Below are 16,500 nucleotides of genomic sequence, written 5' to 3'. Positions count from 1 at the left end.
GCAATGTGAATTGGCTGATGAAGTTCTGGATATTCTGTTGCACAGGCATGATCAGAAATACTGGACTGTGAAGGGGGAATACATTTGTGGGGACGTTCTAGCATGACTCACCGAGAACAGGGATTTACAAATTGTACAGAAATCATGATGTCTGAGAAACGTGGCATGACAATTAAAACATGAGACTAGAATACAAAATGTGTGAATACAGTTCCCAACATTCCTTCCGTTCAAGTTTGTTCCTCAGTTCCTCTGTTCCTAAAAATAAATATAGGATTACTTATTTTCCAGGACCAACAAATTAACAGAAATATCTTTTGTTCTGAATGCATGTTCACACAGGAATACATGCAGACATGAAGAGGAACATACAGATACAAGTAGGCTCTCTTTTTAGAATCAGAATTTGCACAGATCCATGCATTTACGCAGCCCTAAGAACACATGACCAAACTGAGATGCAGTGGCTCACAAGCTCACGTGCATTGACTTGGCTGAGCAGACTTAAGGAGTAGGCAGACAGCAAGCACCAGTTACAGTGGCACAGTAAGTGGAAGCCCAAACGAGCTGTGCAGACTCATAGGCCTCATATCCTCTGATCTTCTCAAATCCAAGAGGTGCAGACAATGTAGGAACTGCTAAAGACCATCCTGCACACTGACTTCATAGCATGGTGATCACAGTAGACAGCTTTGGCTGCCCCAGTTCATAGCAGCAGTCCAGAAACCCCAGGTTCATTTGCTACTGCATGTGACAGCACAGAAACATGAAACAGTAAAAGCTGAATATCAGCTCATTGTTAGAAACAGCTCAGGCACCTCCTCATACTGTTATTTAAACATTTGGTAAGACAGGGAAACCAAAGAAAATGAGAAGCAGGGAGTTTTGAAGCCAGGCAACTGATCCCACATTTAAGCAAAAGGATGTCAGTGCTGCAGGAACACAGGCTGGTGGCCTCTTTGCTCTTGATTGCCATCCATGGGCAGCGTTGCTGAATGCAGACAAGCACCTTCCAGCAAGCCTGTCTCAGGTCAGATGGACTAAGAATAAGTTCTCATATGCCCTTGTAGGAGCAAAATTAGATAAAGGCTCTGATAGCCTTTAAAGGCTGGTCCACAAGCTCCCTGATGTAAGGACTGTTTCTGTTGTGGATAAACAGCAGCCTAGGGATTTCTAGCCTGAGGTCAGGCACCTTGACCACGTTATGCTAGCCCTCTAACCACACGACAAACAGCAATAACAGTAGGGAGGTAAGTCAGATATATCGAAAAAACAGACGGATAAAAATTCTAAAGGAAGAAAAAAAGACGTAATAGTGTAACTTAAAAATTGAAATGGTAAGAAACCTCCAGGACCGGATGGCATTTATGCAAACACTAAAGAAATCAAGGTATGAAAGAAATTACTAACAAAAAAAATCAATTTATCATCAAAACCAGTCACTCTCCCACCAGGTTGGAGGAGAGCCAACACTGCGCTTCTTTTAAAAGAGGTGCTAAGGGCAATCATGGGAATTATAGACCTCAGTGAGCCTTACGCCAGTACCTGGAAAAATAGCTGAGAAAATCATTAGGGACAGAGTTATAAAGCACCAGGCTAGGTGAGCATAATGTGGTGAAGAAGCAGCTCAGCTTCTCCAAGCTGACTTTCTGACCCGCTAGTGTTCCTTGGAAATGTCAGCAGTGCTGAAGAAGCAATGATAAGTAGGAGTCACTGAGCTATTAAGGATTTCACCAAAAAATATTCAAAAATGTCAGGACTCCTCTCCGTCTTACACATAAACCACAAGGCTGAGATTTTAGGGTATATCACTGATTTCAAAAGAAGAAAATTAAAGTGTTTTCATTTTAAGAACACCATTCTTCATAAACAGTAGCATCATCTCTAGCAGGGAGCAAATTTAGGCACTAAGTGCCACAAAACCAGCCTCTCCCACAGAAACCAAAGATGAGCTGTAGCAGTTGGCTCCAGCGGGACGTTACAATGCCTGACTCCTGGAGAGCCAGGAGCGAGTGCCCTGTGCATCTAAGAGTGGGCAGTAGATGACCAGAATAGGCACGTCCCTAATGCTGGAGAGCGTTGGGAATGGATTACTGCTGAAAGGGCTGGAGCAGCTTTAGTCCATAGCCTTAACTCAACAGCAGCAGATATCGCTCAGAGCCATTCCAAGCTGCCACGGAGCAAAGCCGCCTCATAGCCTGTGAGATCAGAGAGCTCAAAGGCAAACTGATCCTGTTCTTAAGCTCCTGGCCAAAACAGAAAAGGCCACCTGCAAGGAAAACCTGCTCCATACCAAACAAATCACCACTTTCAGGCCAACAATCACAGGCTTTGCCCTGTGCTGATGTGCCTTGAGCAAAGCTGATTTACATGCTTCCACTTCTGCTGATATTCCGTCTCAGCTCAGCAGCACTCACTGCTACAGATCTTAGCAGCAGTCTTTGCCAGCACACAGCATCTCCTTCCTAACCTTCTCAGTGCCACCAGACCTCTGCCCCAGGCAAGCATGTAAGAAGAGAGGAACCCAGGAAAAATGGATCTTTGGTTTGATCCACTGCATCATATTGAGTGCTGGACTCTCGCACACCAGAGCTTTCCCACACTTGCATGGCCACAAGCACAGCCTCATTCTTTCATTCAGAGCTGCTTATTGAGCGTCACCCTCCCCGAATGCAGGCAAGCACTCACTCAGCAGTTTCTGCTCAGACTCAGCATTTTCTCAGCAGCCCTCCCTCAAACTACTGAACATAACCTCCAGGGTTAGGAGGGATAATGGCAGTCACGTTCCTTTGAAACCTAAAATTACACTGGCAGTGCTACAGATCCCATCTTGGGTTCATTGACTTCAGACCCGCATTCCCTCTGCAGACAAGTTGAGATTAGAAGGAGGAGCACTTTTGCCTGGAGTGAACAACTGCTGCATGCCCTAGAGGAATGGAGAAGGAAATGTTCAGCTCCTGGGGTTTTATTGCTAGTTTTTGAGCATTTCCTGCTGCCCCTAAAGCAGGCCTGTTGCTTAAAGACACAACGAACGCTATCACTTTGCTTAAGCATATACCGTGACACAAGTAAATTGCAACTCGCAGAGCAAACCACATGCTTACTCTGAACCATTCATGTGATGTCCTGATCTACACTATTCTTATCCTTGGAGGAAAAATGAGAACCATCAGTTGCTTGCAAACCACAGTATCATCTACCTCTCCCACACAAACCACAGATCAAAGGCCTCCCCTTCCCAAACCACAGCCGGGTCCAGAGGCCTGAAAAAGCAGATGTTTAGCAGTTCATATTCTCCTAGACACACGTGTGCAGGAGTGTGCAATACTGCTGTACACAGTAGAAAGGAAAGCATTTCCCTTAAGATAACCCAGTACATTTCTGAAACATTTTCTGTTGTCCAGCTGCTCATATCTTCCTATAGAGATGCACAGGAGAAACCTAGGAGAGTGGGCCAAGGCTGTTGTGACACATAGCACCATCAGGGAGCACCTGCTTATAAACTGAGCACAGGCAGCAGAGCAAGAATTGGTTTCCTTCCATATCCTGTAAACCAAGACCCAAATTATACGTACCAGGACTCACTTTAACATCACATCTTCCACACTCCAACTTCAGCCTTCATTTTACAATGAAGCTAATTATCTCTACCCTGAGAGTACAGGGAAAGACTGAACACACACTCTTCCAAAGCCACTGCTATTTACTTGAGTCTGACAGAATCTTGAAAGAACAGATCTGAGAAGTGCAGACTCCTGCATTCACCTGCCTGAATGGCTCACTTGTCTCTAGATGACAAACTGAAATATCTTCATTCAGTTAGTCCGCTGTTTCTTGAAGCAAGTAAGAATGTAGTGTGAAGACTCTGCTAGTAGTATCCTTATATAAGCTATGCAAAGAGACTGTTCGTTTTGTTGAAAAGAGAGCTGGTAGTTTTGGGGATGCCTCAACTTTTCTTTCCTTCTTCAGGAATAATTCAGATTCATCAGGCCCAAAAGGGGATTAGGACAGACAAGCAGAAGGAAACAGTGTTCTTCAAGGTACCCTTCACAGTGTGACCAGGTAGACGCTGAGGACTTCTGCTGTCCTTCAGAGAAGGATCTGTCTGCATTTAGGGGTGAGAGAGGTCATGGATTACACATAACAGGATGCAAGGGAAGCACATGATTTCTGGAGACTAATATGAACACTAAGTGTTTCTGAGTTAGAGGAGTGAGGAATATATAGAACATATATATATAGGAATACATATAGAACAAAGCAAACAGGCCAGAGAAAATAACTTCGAGTGTGCATCCCTAAACAGAAGGAAAAAATAAAGAACAAAAATAAATAAATAAATACAGACACAAGAATAAATACTTGGATGTAAGTCAAGTACTACCACAGCACTACAAACTTTACTTAGGACTGGCAAGTACATTGTGAATGTGCAGTGAAGAGTGTGAGAACAGACAGTAGGATTTGGCATCCATGATGGGAGTTTTATTTAAGGTGAAACGAAAGATGGGTTTCCATGAGCCTTAGCAAACCAGAGATGAGAGAGGAGCTTCCATCCAAGTACAAATTCATTAATTTTCCCTATCAAATGTGCTGAGCCAAGATGTATCCCCCAACTAGGAAAAAACTATGAGCTGCCATCTCCTGGAGTGTCACTGTACAGTGGGTTAGATGCAAGCAATCACTAAAGCCTGACAAAGGTATATCTGCTGAAGATGAAGGACTGAGTGATCAGAAATCCAATCCTCTTTTTGGCAGCCCAGTGCACTGCAGAGAAACAGATGTGAAAGATGAAGTCTATGGGCCAGGCTCATTCGTGGGTAACGCCACAGAGTTCAGTGCATTCCTCAGAAACATCTTTGGCCCAACATGCCTGAGACTAACGCAGGTTTGGTCTACGATAGCCTTTGCTTCAAACTCTGAATGTGATCGTCTAGAGAGTCTTTGATTAAAATTAAACATGAAGATTATCAGCTTGTAGTGAATGCAGAAAATAAGGTATCCAATCAGAAAGGACAAGAAAAGGTCACTAGCAACCTATCCTTCATGCTCTGTATACCAGTACTTGTTTCTCTGTTACCATCGGGTTGGTTCTTCCCAACTCTATGTTACAGTATCAGTAACATACATAATTTCATTCACTGAGATGCTTCAAAAGGAGATTCCAAATGGATGAAGACACCTCACTCCTGTGGATGTATTCCTTTGCTTTCTATCTCACAGCATACTGCTTCTGTATCTCCCAAGTACATGCAAAGCTAACTTTGTGCAGCAGATACTTTATTTTAAAGAGACACTTTTCTCTTTCTATGCAAAATGACCTAGAAAAGTAACATGAAATCAACACGAAGTTTCATTTCCTTTGTAATGCTGACATTTTAGCACACACTAACATCTAATGAACTCCCAACTCCATCAGAAACCAGTAGCACTGGAGTCTAAGGGCATCCAGCTCTAGACTAGAACGTGCCCATCCAAGAGCACAAGCTCTCCTGGGCCTGTACCTTGCAAGCACTCCAGGCCCGCACATATCAGGGAATCCAGGCACCAGGCTGCAAGGTGGGAAAGATGAAAGCGATCGCTGGTGTGCAGCTGGGGAGGAGATGCCATTCATTCCTTCCCCTAGGTGCTGCTTCTGCCTTCCTATTCTATGGAGACTATATTGCATGTGTAAATCTGAAACCTCTCCTTCCCTAACCACAGACTTGGTGGTCCCAGATTCCCAGGAAAAGGATTTTCAACATGTGGCAAGGCTGGAGTTGAAGGTGGCTAAGCTGTTTATCTTCTTAGTGCTGCAGTAATTTCCCCATTGATTTCTGAACTCCAGAAGAAAGGACAAAGATAGGAGGGAGGAGGGGAAGCAGAGGAAAGATGACTTCATCATTCAACAAGAGTTTGTGAGAAAGGAGGTTATGTTGGGGGACCACCAAACACGACGTCTTTCATTGCCCCACCTCCCACAATGCCAAGGTGCAGTGTTACCTCTTCTCCCACCCCCGTTTCATCTACCCCCAGCCAAAGTTTTCCCGAGCTCACCATATAATGCAGGTTTTCATGGCATGCCTGCTTATCAGGGCCCTGAAACTATGTGAGACATGCCTGCAGACAATGGGCCTGTCTCTCAGCCACGGAGGGCTCTGAAGGGATCCCTTTCAGCGCTCACAGATTGCTCTGTGTTCCCTTAATTGACAGACCCGGCCAAGTCTGACAGCAGTTGTGTGCAGCTGCTGCGGGCTGCCCTGTCTCAGGTAGGCCACCTTTCAGCAGGGAAATTGTTTCGATTGGCTTTATTGCAGGTAGCTTCTCCCGTTCAGCTGGCAGAATTCTCCTGGATTCTAATGGCTGACAGTTCAAGGCCAAACTTCCCCAGAAGGTTCTCTCTTTTCCCCATTTCAAAAGCCACTTAGACCTAAGTAGGCTACCTTGAAAACGACTGGTCCTCAACCACAAGGCACAACTTCACTCAGTCAGAACTGCTAAGACTCTCTTACTTCTTGAACGTCCGAGATTTAGCCAGGACCTCCAACTCAGATCACAGAGCAAGAATAAATGCTAACAAGAAGTTCCTGAGGTTACTGAATGTTCTGGAGCTGCAGTCATAGTATCATAGATTATAGAATTGCTCAGGTTGCAAAAGACCTTAAAGATCATCGAGTCCAACTGCAACCTAACCATACCAGAAGAGCTGTAGGAGTTGCTCCTAGCAGATGGTAGAGATCCAGCAGAGGCTGGCTGTCACATTCCACTCAGGCTGCTTTCAATCTCAGATACCATTGATGTCATTTATATAGTTACATGTAGAGTAGTCTTTAATTGTGCAAATGAGCATTTTCTCATGGGGGGGGGAAAAGTGGAGGGAGGAAGAAAAAAAAGGAAATGAAGTGGGGGGAAGGGGGAAAGAAGTGATTAGGCTAGTATATGCTCTTCTTGAATTCAGTAGCCTGAATCTGATCATCCTGGCTATTCCTCTCCTCTCTGGTGCATTAATGAGGCCATAAAGGCCAAGATAGCACATGCTTATATAACAGCTACCAGCACAACTTCTGGTTCTTTTCAGCATTCAAGATGAGAACTGGATAAGGCTTCCGATTTTTCAGGGAAAGAATAAAAAAAATCATTCCCAATACTTTTTCACCATTTACTTTTCCAGAGTTTCGTTGATTTTAAAATTATTTTTCCCCTATATCTGCACTCAGCCTTACACTGCTTTTTATTACAACCCTTCTGCCAGACTTTGCTAAATAACATATAGAACCAGTTTCAATTTCTAGGGGTCATTAATAAAGACCATTTTGAGAATCCACTCAGAAATCAGGGAACATTAAGCTAAACTTCTGGGGCACTCAATGAGCTATGCTTCTTCACAAGTGATGAGTCAAATGACCTAACCAACCAGTTCTTCAATGAGAGGAGGAAAAAAAGAAAATGAAAAGAAAAACATTAGATTAAGTAATTACTAACTCCACCTTTCCAAAAGAACGGCAAAAAGAACTTACAGCTTGCCTCTCCTGCTTCTTGGTGCAGAACAGGCAGAAAGCCATTTTTAGAAAAGCTTCTTTCCTTAAATACAAAGCTTTGGCATCTCGGGGCTGTAAAGCTGGACTCCCATAAGGCACATTCAGACGTAATAGTTTTGTCCAGATTCATACGCAGTGTTGCAACTATATAATTTCCCCCATGTTAAGAGTGTGCCTTTTTAGAATGGAAGCAATGCACATATAAGAAAACAAAATCAAAGTAAAGCTGTGCATCCCTTTCACGGAGCTTTTCAAGACTCTGTCCTTCCATCTCCATGATCAGACACTTCTCTTGAGGTCTCAAGCTGCCAGAAATGTGATCCCATTCAAGAGATGGAAGAACATCAAAGGAAAGCACAGATGCCGTTGCACTAGCCTGCACGCTGGAGAGTAATTTCCCACTTTACCCAGCTATGCCATTCCAGCTGAAGCCCCTAAAACTAGCCAGCAAGACGAGGACTGAAGGCTCCACCCATCAGGATACAATTCCTGAATGTTCTTGTCCTAGCCCTGTCCAGGTCACAGCCCAAGCACCAAAGCAAAAAGAAAGCCGTTACGTGACCAAAGTACTGGACTAGGATTCGAGAAATCTGCTCTCACTTTCAGAAGTGACATAAGATGCTCTAAATTTGTTTTCAGACTCCCATACATTTCTCCAAAATGTTCAAGACACAATTGCTACAGGAGTTAGGATTTCTGGTGCCACTTCTTAGCTGTGTAGGGTATTTCAAAACAGTGGTGTTTAGTCTTTTAGATACTTTTATATACATCAATACAGAGAACAAGAATCTCTAGCAGAAGGCCGTGAAACTATCAGAAATTCAGAGTTTTGCAAAATGTCTCTACAAGTTGTCCTGTAACAAAGAAGGGAACTTCTTTGGACTCTTTTGGAGATAGGGCAAGGGGAAATGGTTTCAAACTAAAAGAGAAGATTTAGACTGGATATAAGGAGAAAGTTTTTTGCTATAAGGGTAGTGAAGTACTGGAACAGATTGCCTGGAGATGTGGTGGATATCCTGACCCTAGAGACATCCAAGGTCAGGTTGGGTGGGGCTCTGAGCACCTGATGGAGCTGTAGGTGGCCCTGTTCATTGCAGGGCAGTTGGACCAGACGGCCTTTAAGGGTCCCTTCCCACTCAAACAATTCTGTGATTCTACCTATCAGCTCCTCCAGCTACAGCATCTGGGCATTTCCTATGTGACATGAGTCAAATCTTCCTTCATTTTCTGGGTACATCTCTGGATGATGTATTGCTTCTAATTGTCCTTTTTTTATTTTTATTTCTTAAATTGTTAGTTGGCACTTTCCTTTGCCGAATATTATCTGAAGTGGTACTTGAACAGAAGGGGATGCAAAGTCACAGGGTTGTTTGGTTTTTTTTCCCCCACATTAGACTATCTTGTGGGATTTCCTGAAGATGCACAGAAGTTGGATTCATCTGCTCTCTGAAATCTGATCTCCCTTCCAAGGAAAGATCTGTTACATCTCACCTTTTGCACGCTCTGTCAAAGACTCACTGCGGTAAATGGCAGATTTTCATTCAGCTGTTAAGGTAGCATGCAACTTAGGAAGAAATCACTATGGCTGGAATCTGCTTGGCTGAAGACAGCGTCAGTGAGACCACGGACACATAGACCAACAGGAGCAGCTACAGGCTCAATCACAGACAGTAGAAGCACAGGACAAATAGTACAGGCCTCACACTGAACATCCCTAAATTCAGAGCTGTACACTCCTTGCGCTTTTTCTCCCAGAGCAAAAATGCTTCACCAGGAAAGTCTCCAAAGCCAAAGAGGAGAGGCCCAGAGGGAGTGAAAAGCAAGAGGCCCTGAGGACAGCCAGGGAAAAATACTTCTGACTGTATTAAGTGACAGCCAAATAAACAGCAAACACCCATCTCTCTTGATGATACCTAAACTAAGGAAGCAACCAATCACCAAGGATTTGAAAGGACTTCAAGTGACTGCACTGGGAACTCACAGATTTTGATCCTGAGCGCTCCAGTGAGAGCCTGGTCACAGACATTTCAAGGCCCTGCTCACAGTTTGACGCAGGGCCTTGCCAGGCTTTCGGCGCTGCCCAGGCGAGGGCAGGAGATCCAAGGGACAGAGCTCACAGGGAAAGGCTCTGCAGCTCTCCCGGTCCCTGGGTCAGATCAGGATGGGAGCGCAGAGAGCGGCAGGGAAGGGAGATGATCCAGGGCTACCTGCAGTGTCCTCCATGGGCCCATGCACACATACCCAGGACTCACGAGCAACCCTTGGAGGACAACATCAGTCATTTCCACCAGAGGGGGAGGCGTGGAATATAACTAGGAAAGCAGCTCAGCTGCAGCAAAGCCACACAAAGTTGGTCTGTTCGGCTGCCTTTGTGGCACTGTTGTATTTATTGAAGGCAGCAGCAGTTTGTTCTGTCCTTTCAGTTACAGTACGGGACCCGATCAGGGTGCAGATGGGACTACAAAGCAGCCCTTGTTGTCAGTAATGTGACTCACATGTCAGGCTCTTATTTGCTGTCAGTGGCTTTATTAAAGTCTACAGTTTCAGACCCTAGACCCTTGCCTATTGTATCCCCTGGCCCCAGAGATTCTCTTAGGGAGCACTCACAATTACCAACTCTCTCACAAGAGCACACAAACACACTGAGCTGGCATAGCAACTGTGCACTCAGGGGTGATGCCCAGGCTAAAGACAAGCTGGGTGCTTTTCATCTTTAGAACTAAAATGTGCAGAAATGGACAGCAAATTCTGGAGGCAGTTTCTGGAACAGGATCTCTTCCCTTAAGACCAGCTGGTAACACATGCATTAATTCATGTTTGTTTATTCACATACTCTGCAATTACGGACATGCTAACACACTCATACGTGTATTCATTGCTATGTTCTCATCCACACTTGCTCACTTGCATGTTTGCACACACATGCTTGCATGCTGCTATTGACACACATACAGGCCTCCAGCCACCACACACTCCACAGCCATGCTGGCAAGCCCTACACACACATACCCAGTCACACAGGCGGGTCATGCACCCTCACACACTACATGCAGTTTACAATGGCATGATGTTATAGTCTGTATGTATTTTCAGAGACTCAGCAGGCACTAATGGGCCTGAACATCCACTGGTAAACACAGATGAGAATTCCCATGAAGGCACTCACATTTCCTCATTTACAATTGCTTCCTTAGAACAAAATTCCCATTTCAGATACTTGGTTGAAGCTAAAGATGGTTCCTGAGCAAATCAGCATAAAGGGCTCAGGCTCTAAATGCTACATAAAGGACAACTCCTCCAGCACCACCAGGTCTAGAGCTGATGAGAGAAGAAGCTTCACCTTCTGAAAAGAAGTTACCTACTGCTGCCTCATTTCTTCCCCAAAGGGGGAAGAACCAAAGGGTTCTCTTTCTACCTCCAATTGGAAAGCAGGAGGCTTGCCAACAGCCATGCTGTAGTGCACCAAGGCTGCACTTTGGATCAGACATCTACAGGAGAAGCCAGGAAACAGGATATCAAGAACACTAAAAACTGTTAGAAGAAAAATGGAGATAACTGGGAGGTAAACAGGAGCTGTGACAAGAGGAGGACTGGGCTGGACATCTGGAGATAGCAGTGGGAATCCTCTAACTGATTTCTGCATTGGACTAGATATGGTCTCACACAAGCTGTTCTTGTCCAAGTGTCTTCACCAACATCCATGAAATAACCACTGTACATACATGTGCTGTGCACGTCAGAAAAGTCAGATAAGTCTATACTTATTTTCTGTTCAAAAAAGAGCTTATGCATATATTTAACATTAATAGCAAATTAACTTCAGCAAGAACAAAGTCCACAATTTCCTCTGAACTAGCAGGAATGCTGTATCTGTATTTGTAGCACTGTAAGGAGAATGTTCTATAATATTTTTAAAATGAGATCGTGGTTGGTGGTAAGCATAGAATATCAATTAAAACAATCCGGAGATACAATTGTACTACCACATAGTTTCTGTAATAATTTGCAAAGCAGTTTGGGATCTTTTCAATGTTCTGCTGTTGCTTTGTGTGATGGTAAACCCCAGTGGACTCAATGAGAAAGAAGTGCCTCCGTGAGCTGAGTGTAATGAAGATGCTCTCACCCACCTCTAGAGGCTCTGGGGATTACAGTCTGAACACCCTAGAACCTGTGCTTGAAAACCGATGAAACTGTTTGAAAACATCCTTGGTTGCTGGATATTTACTTGTGTACTATTCTGTCTTTTTGCTACCCATCTGAATGGTTTGATCATGTGTTTTTATGTAAGAGCTTGTTAAGATCACTTTGACTCTACTCAGTTGACTTAAGTAGTAGCCTGGCTGCCATTTCAGTCCCTCTGCTGTGCAAATTATATCCAGGTCTTACTAAGCTACAACAGGAGCAAAGAAAACAGCATAAGGCAGGGCCTTTAGATGACCTGAGACATAGTTACAACTAAGCAGCCCACAAACTACTAAGCTTTATAGCTGTTTCCTCCCTGGCCTGGAAACCTTGCCGTGCTCTGCTGCCCTGTGGCTGCAGAGTTGCCCTCCCCAGCCTACCTGCCAGCACAGATCTCTGCTTCTTTCTTTTACACAGCAAAATGGAGCTGCTTGTCTTCCCTCTCAAGAACATTCACAGCTGGCTGGACTTCAATATTTTCCATTCTGGGTAAAGAGCTCCACCTCTTATCAACCTCTCCTCTTACACCCTCTACTAATTGGTGCATCTCTGTATCAATGCCCTTACGCCTCCTCCCAGGATGTCCTTTATGAATGAGCAGAGCTCCTTGTAAATGCCTCTAGGTTGTTTTTGATGTTCACCATGAAATGTCTACTTGAAAAGTCCTTCAGGATGACATATTCAAAAAACTTGGTCCCATTTGCTTCTCTGACTTGTAAAGAGTCTCCTTACTTCCAACAGCCAGATGTGCTGAGGGCTGTTCCAATAGTAACACCTCCTATTTTATTATGTTGGTCCAGAATGCTGGAGGGAGTTGTTGGTGGGATGGCAGTAGAGGCTGAACCTTCCCACCAATATTCCATTCCATTTTGTTGTTGTGTGACAGATGGCAGCAGAAGGACAGTCTGACAAAACAGCATCTGAAGCAAAGGCGTGTCACTCAATTTCTCCACGCAGAAAAAAATGGCACCCATTGACATTCAATGGTTGCTGAACGTTTATGGAGACCAAACGGTGGATGTGAGCACAGTGAGGTGGTGAGTGGTGCGTTTCAGAATAGCAACAGTGGGTCACCTCCCCTGGTGCAGATGTTCACAAGCACTGCATGCAGGTCTTGTTCATCAATGGCAAAAATGCATAGCTAATGGTGGCAATTATGCTGAAAAATGGTGCTTTGTGGTTGCTCTATCAGATAGCATTATTGCGCCCCTTGTAGCTGTTGTCATTTCCATGGAAATAAATAGAAGGCATTACCTTCAGAGAGATACACGTATTATGAATTAAAGATCAGGTCCCACAGATCTGATCCAGTTTAATCTCAAGCCAAACTCTCATTGTCAGAGTACCTCTTCTGTGTGCTCTAGTCACAACAATCACAACCAAATTCTTGATCTATAGATGCAGGATGTCTGTATTCTTCTTACACATTCACCATCACCATGCAACGAGCCTAGAGTAGCAGTCCACATGTTGGTGTAATTTGCAGCCCCCTGAGGTAACTGTCTAACCACCTCTGGTGGTGGCTGGGCAACACAGAAAATCAGCAGCCTGCTGCAGCCTCTGCTGAAAAGTTCCTAGCTCATGAATTATAAGATCTGCAACCCAATCCTGGCAGCTGGCAACACATCCTCAGCTGCATTACATAAGAACTGTAGAAGTACATGGTATTGAGGCACCTAAAAATGTAACAGCATTTCCCCCAACTCAGGCACATGGCCCAATTCTGTAGAAATTTTCCCTGCAGGGGTTTTATCGACTGACATAGCTTAGGACTGTTCTGGCTCCCTCTTCAACTTTCTATCTGTTGGCCCTGCTTGCTAGATAAATAGCTATGCTCATACAGAGAAACCTGCACTAATAAAAACTTAGACAGCCAGAAATCTGCTGCCAACAAGCGAAATATTTCACTGCTCTGTCATGGGAGAGTCATATCTCAGTGAACAAATATTCATTCCCAAACAATGTGCTATTGCATAAAATATCTCCAGTACATCCTGGAAAAATGACTGCAAAACAAGGCAATCTGAGCTTCAGATTCTTCTTGCTTTTTCTTCTCCTCCTTCCTCCTCAAACACTTGGGACTATTTGAAGAGGAGTTTAGGTTTTTTTTCCATGTGGTTATGTTCTTTAACTCTTTCTTCTCTCCAAATAAGTCAAATGGAACAGTGCTTCAGCCTGCGCTTTTTGTTTTTACTGAGCTCAATCAGTAGAAAATGCATTGGCTTCTCTGGTGCCAGTCATAATCATCTGATCAGGTCATAATCTTCTGCCTCAGACTGCTAGAGCCTTGAAGCAAGAAATCATCTTTTGTTTGTTCTGCATTCATACGTTGCCTAGCACAGCGATGCCTTCATAGGTAATACACATCCTTGGCATTCTGGCAGTACAAATAATAAATAGTGGTAAGTGAGGCTGCAGCACTGAATGTGGTGGGGGTGTTTCCCGATTATGTTATGTTAGTAAAGTCAGAAATAGGTTATTTGTCCAGAAGTCACACTTGGGCGCAGGGCTCTCTGGGGCTGAGTTCTGTACATACAAGGTCCTTATGCACAAGGAGGCCTCCCCCCAAGATAAACCTTAGTATCACAGAGTGGATGGGCTGGAAGGTCTCTTAAAGACCCCCTCAGTTCCAAACCCCCTGCAGGGCTGCCACCCACCAGATCAGGCAGCGCAGGGTCTTATACACTTCCAGGAGGCGGCACCCACAGCCTCTCTGGGCAGCCTGTGCATGAGCTCACCTCCCTCTGAGTAAAGAATTTCCCCCCAACACCTAATCTAAATCTCCCCTCTTTTAGTTTAAAACCATTCCCCCTTGAAAAGGGAGACCCTTCCCATACCGGGAGTCGAACCCGGGCCGCCTGGGTGAAAACCAGGAATCCTAACCACTAGACCATATGGGAAGCACTAAGAGGTGAAAATGAATACTGGAAAACAATTCAGCTTCTGGGTTGCTAAGTGTCAAGACACTGCTTCTATCAAATAAGTAGTAAAACAACGTCCTTATGGAATTTTTTATAGCTCAGGGCAAGCAAAGGTGTTTTTCATTAGAATGACTAAGTTGCAGCGCAAACATGAAGACAGTCATCCTAAAATTCTTTTTCTGATTTATACCAAATATAGAATTCTTCTCTGCTTGCTCACTAAAACTGTCATTTATTCCCCGTGCAAACTCTTCAGTAAATTCCACCTTGTAGGTCAGCACAAGCTCTATTTCTTAAGGATAGCTTATCAGTATCTACTGATGACAGTTCCACGACTGCTTTTGTCCTCACAACTCTGCATGACTCCATGTATGCTCTGAGATCCTGCAGTACAAAAGGTACTACTGTGGCACCAAATGATCGTGGTTATCTCACGGATAACATTTCAAAAAGGTACTGACCCAAAGGTGGCTTCTTATTAAGGATGCAGCCCTATATAAGGCTTCAGCATTTGGAGAGCATGGCTTGTCCTACTGATCCCAGAGCAAACTAATTCCAGATAAGTGGGTCCTTCTCACTCCAGATGAGCACACACCAGGTCTTGGGGCTTACAGAAGAATGAGTAAGCAAAGAAAGGAAGACAAATGTTTCTTGATAAAGCAGGTTTTACTATTCTAGCAGTTTCAAAACTCATGTTTCTGAGAACATGGAGCTATGGCATGTCACTGAACTATTTTAAAAGAAAAAAAAACTACAATCATATGAATAGAGCCACTTGGTATACAGGAGAAGAGAAGGACTGTTCCACTGCTAGGATTCGGAAAGGACACGCACTGCTTACATGTGCCTACCTCAGCCCCTTTCTGAGGCCCTGCAGAGCTCAAGAGTGCAGCAGAGACAAACACCAGGCTCCCTGGAGCTAACCTTCACCCCCTCTTCTCCCAGCTTGCATATGCATTCAGCACATATATATTTTAGGCAGCATTAAGAAGGTTGATTTTAGCTCCTGTAGTTACATGCATATTGCAAATACCAAGACAGACATTGATCTTGGATACATTTGAATTAATATTCAAAACAGCATTACTGGGCTTTCCATGATTTAGTTTTTCTAGTTGGAATAAAGAATAAAAACATCAAGTCTTCTTCCAGTTCCAAACATAACTCCACCAAGAAACATGTTTCACATCAACAAATGCTAATAGGAAATGTTCCCCACTGCTCCCATGAAACTGGTATGCAGATGAAACATGTTTCCTGCCAATAACGAATGTTACCTGCAGTTAAAACAGCAGCTAATCAGCTTTACTCACCATTAACGTGAAATGAACACGATGCTAAGACTACAAACAACCATGATGGTTGTTGGCTCCACCAAGAGAGAGGTCCTTACCACGTTCTCCACGCGCAGCAAAAGGACAAGCCTTTGAGGACTGCTTTGCTACTGGAAGGCACTACTGGTTTTAATTGATGGAAGATGCACAGTACCAGGCTGGAAAAGTTATCTGCAACCTTCATTTTCTCTCCAGCTCAACACACACGTCCCCTTCCTTCGCCTTCAGTAACATCACCTACCCATGGGTTGGCCCTGCACAGAACAGGCAGGTGACCAGCAGCCTCTCCCACTCAAGCCTCTGTGCTTATTGAAAATAAAGTGCTCCCCAAATACGTACAAGCAAATTACCATCCAGCCCAGTTTCCTCATTCTGCATTTAAGTTACAAATACTGTGTACATCAGGTGGCATTTTGTCAAGACAGACATTTACAGTCCTACAGAAGAAATCCTCTATAAATCTACTGCTTTACCTTAATTCTGATATCTCAAGATCCTTGCTGCAGCAGTTCATGCCACAGATGTAATCAGTACCACTGGAACAAT

At 44.1% G+C, this 16,500-nt stretch overlaps 1 protein-coding gene and 1 non-coding gene across 2 annotated transcripts in view; both read right to left on the bottom strand.

The window, feature by feature from the left end:
- Positions 1-16,500, bottom strand: part of LOC104911954 (uncharacterized) — a 314,625-nt gene that overhangs the window by 268,485 nt on the left and 29,640 nt on the right. The window lies entirely within an intron of this gene.
- On the bottom strand, positions 14,528-14,599 carry TRNAE-UUC (transfer RNA glutamic acid (anticodon UUC)). Its single transcript has one exon. It is a non-coding gene; the product is annotated as a tRNA-Glu (tRNA).

This window comes from Meleagris gallopavo, chromosome 8 (genome assembly GCF_905368555.1).
Source record: "Meleagris gallopavo chromosome 8, MGAL_WU_HG_1.1, whole genome shotgun sequence".
Taxonomy (NCBI): Eukaryota; Metazoa; Chordata; class Aves; order Galliformes; family Phasianidae; genus Meleagris; species Meleagris gallopavo.
This window is presented reverse-complemented; position numbering and strand designations above follow the sequence as displayed.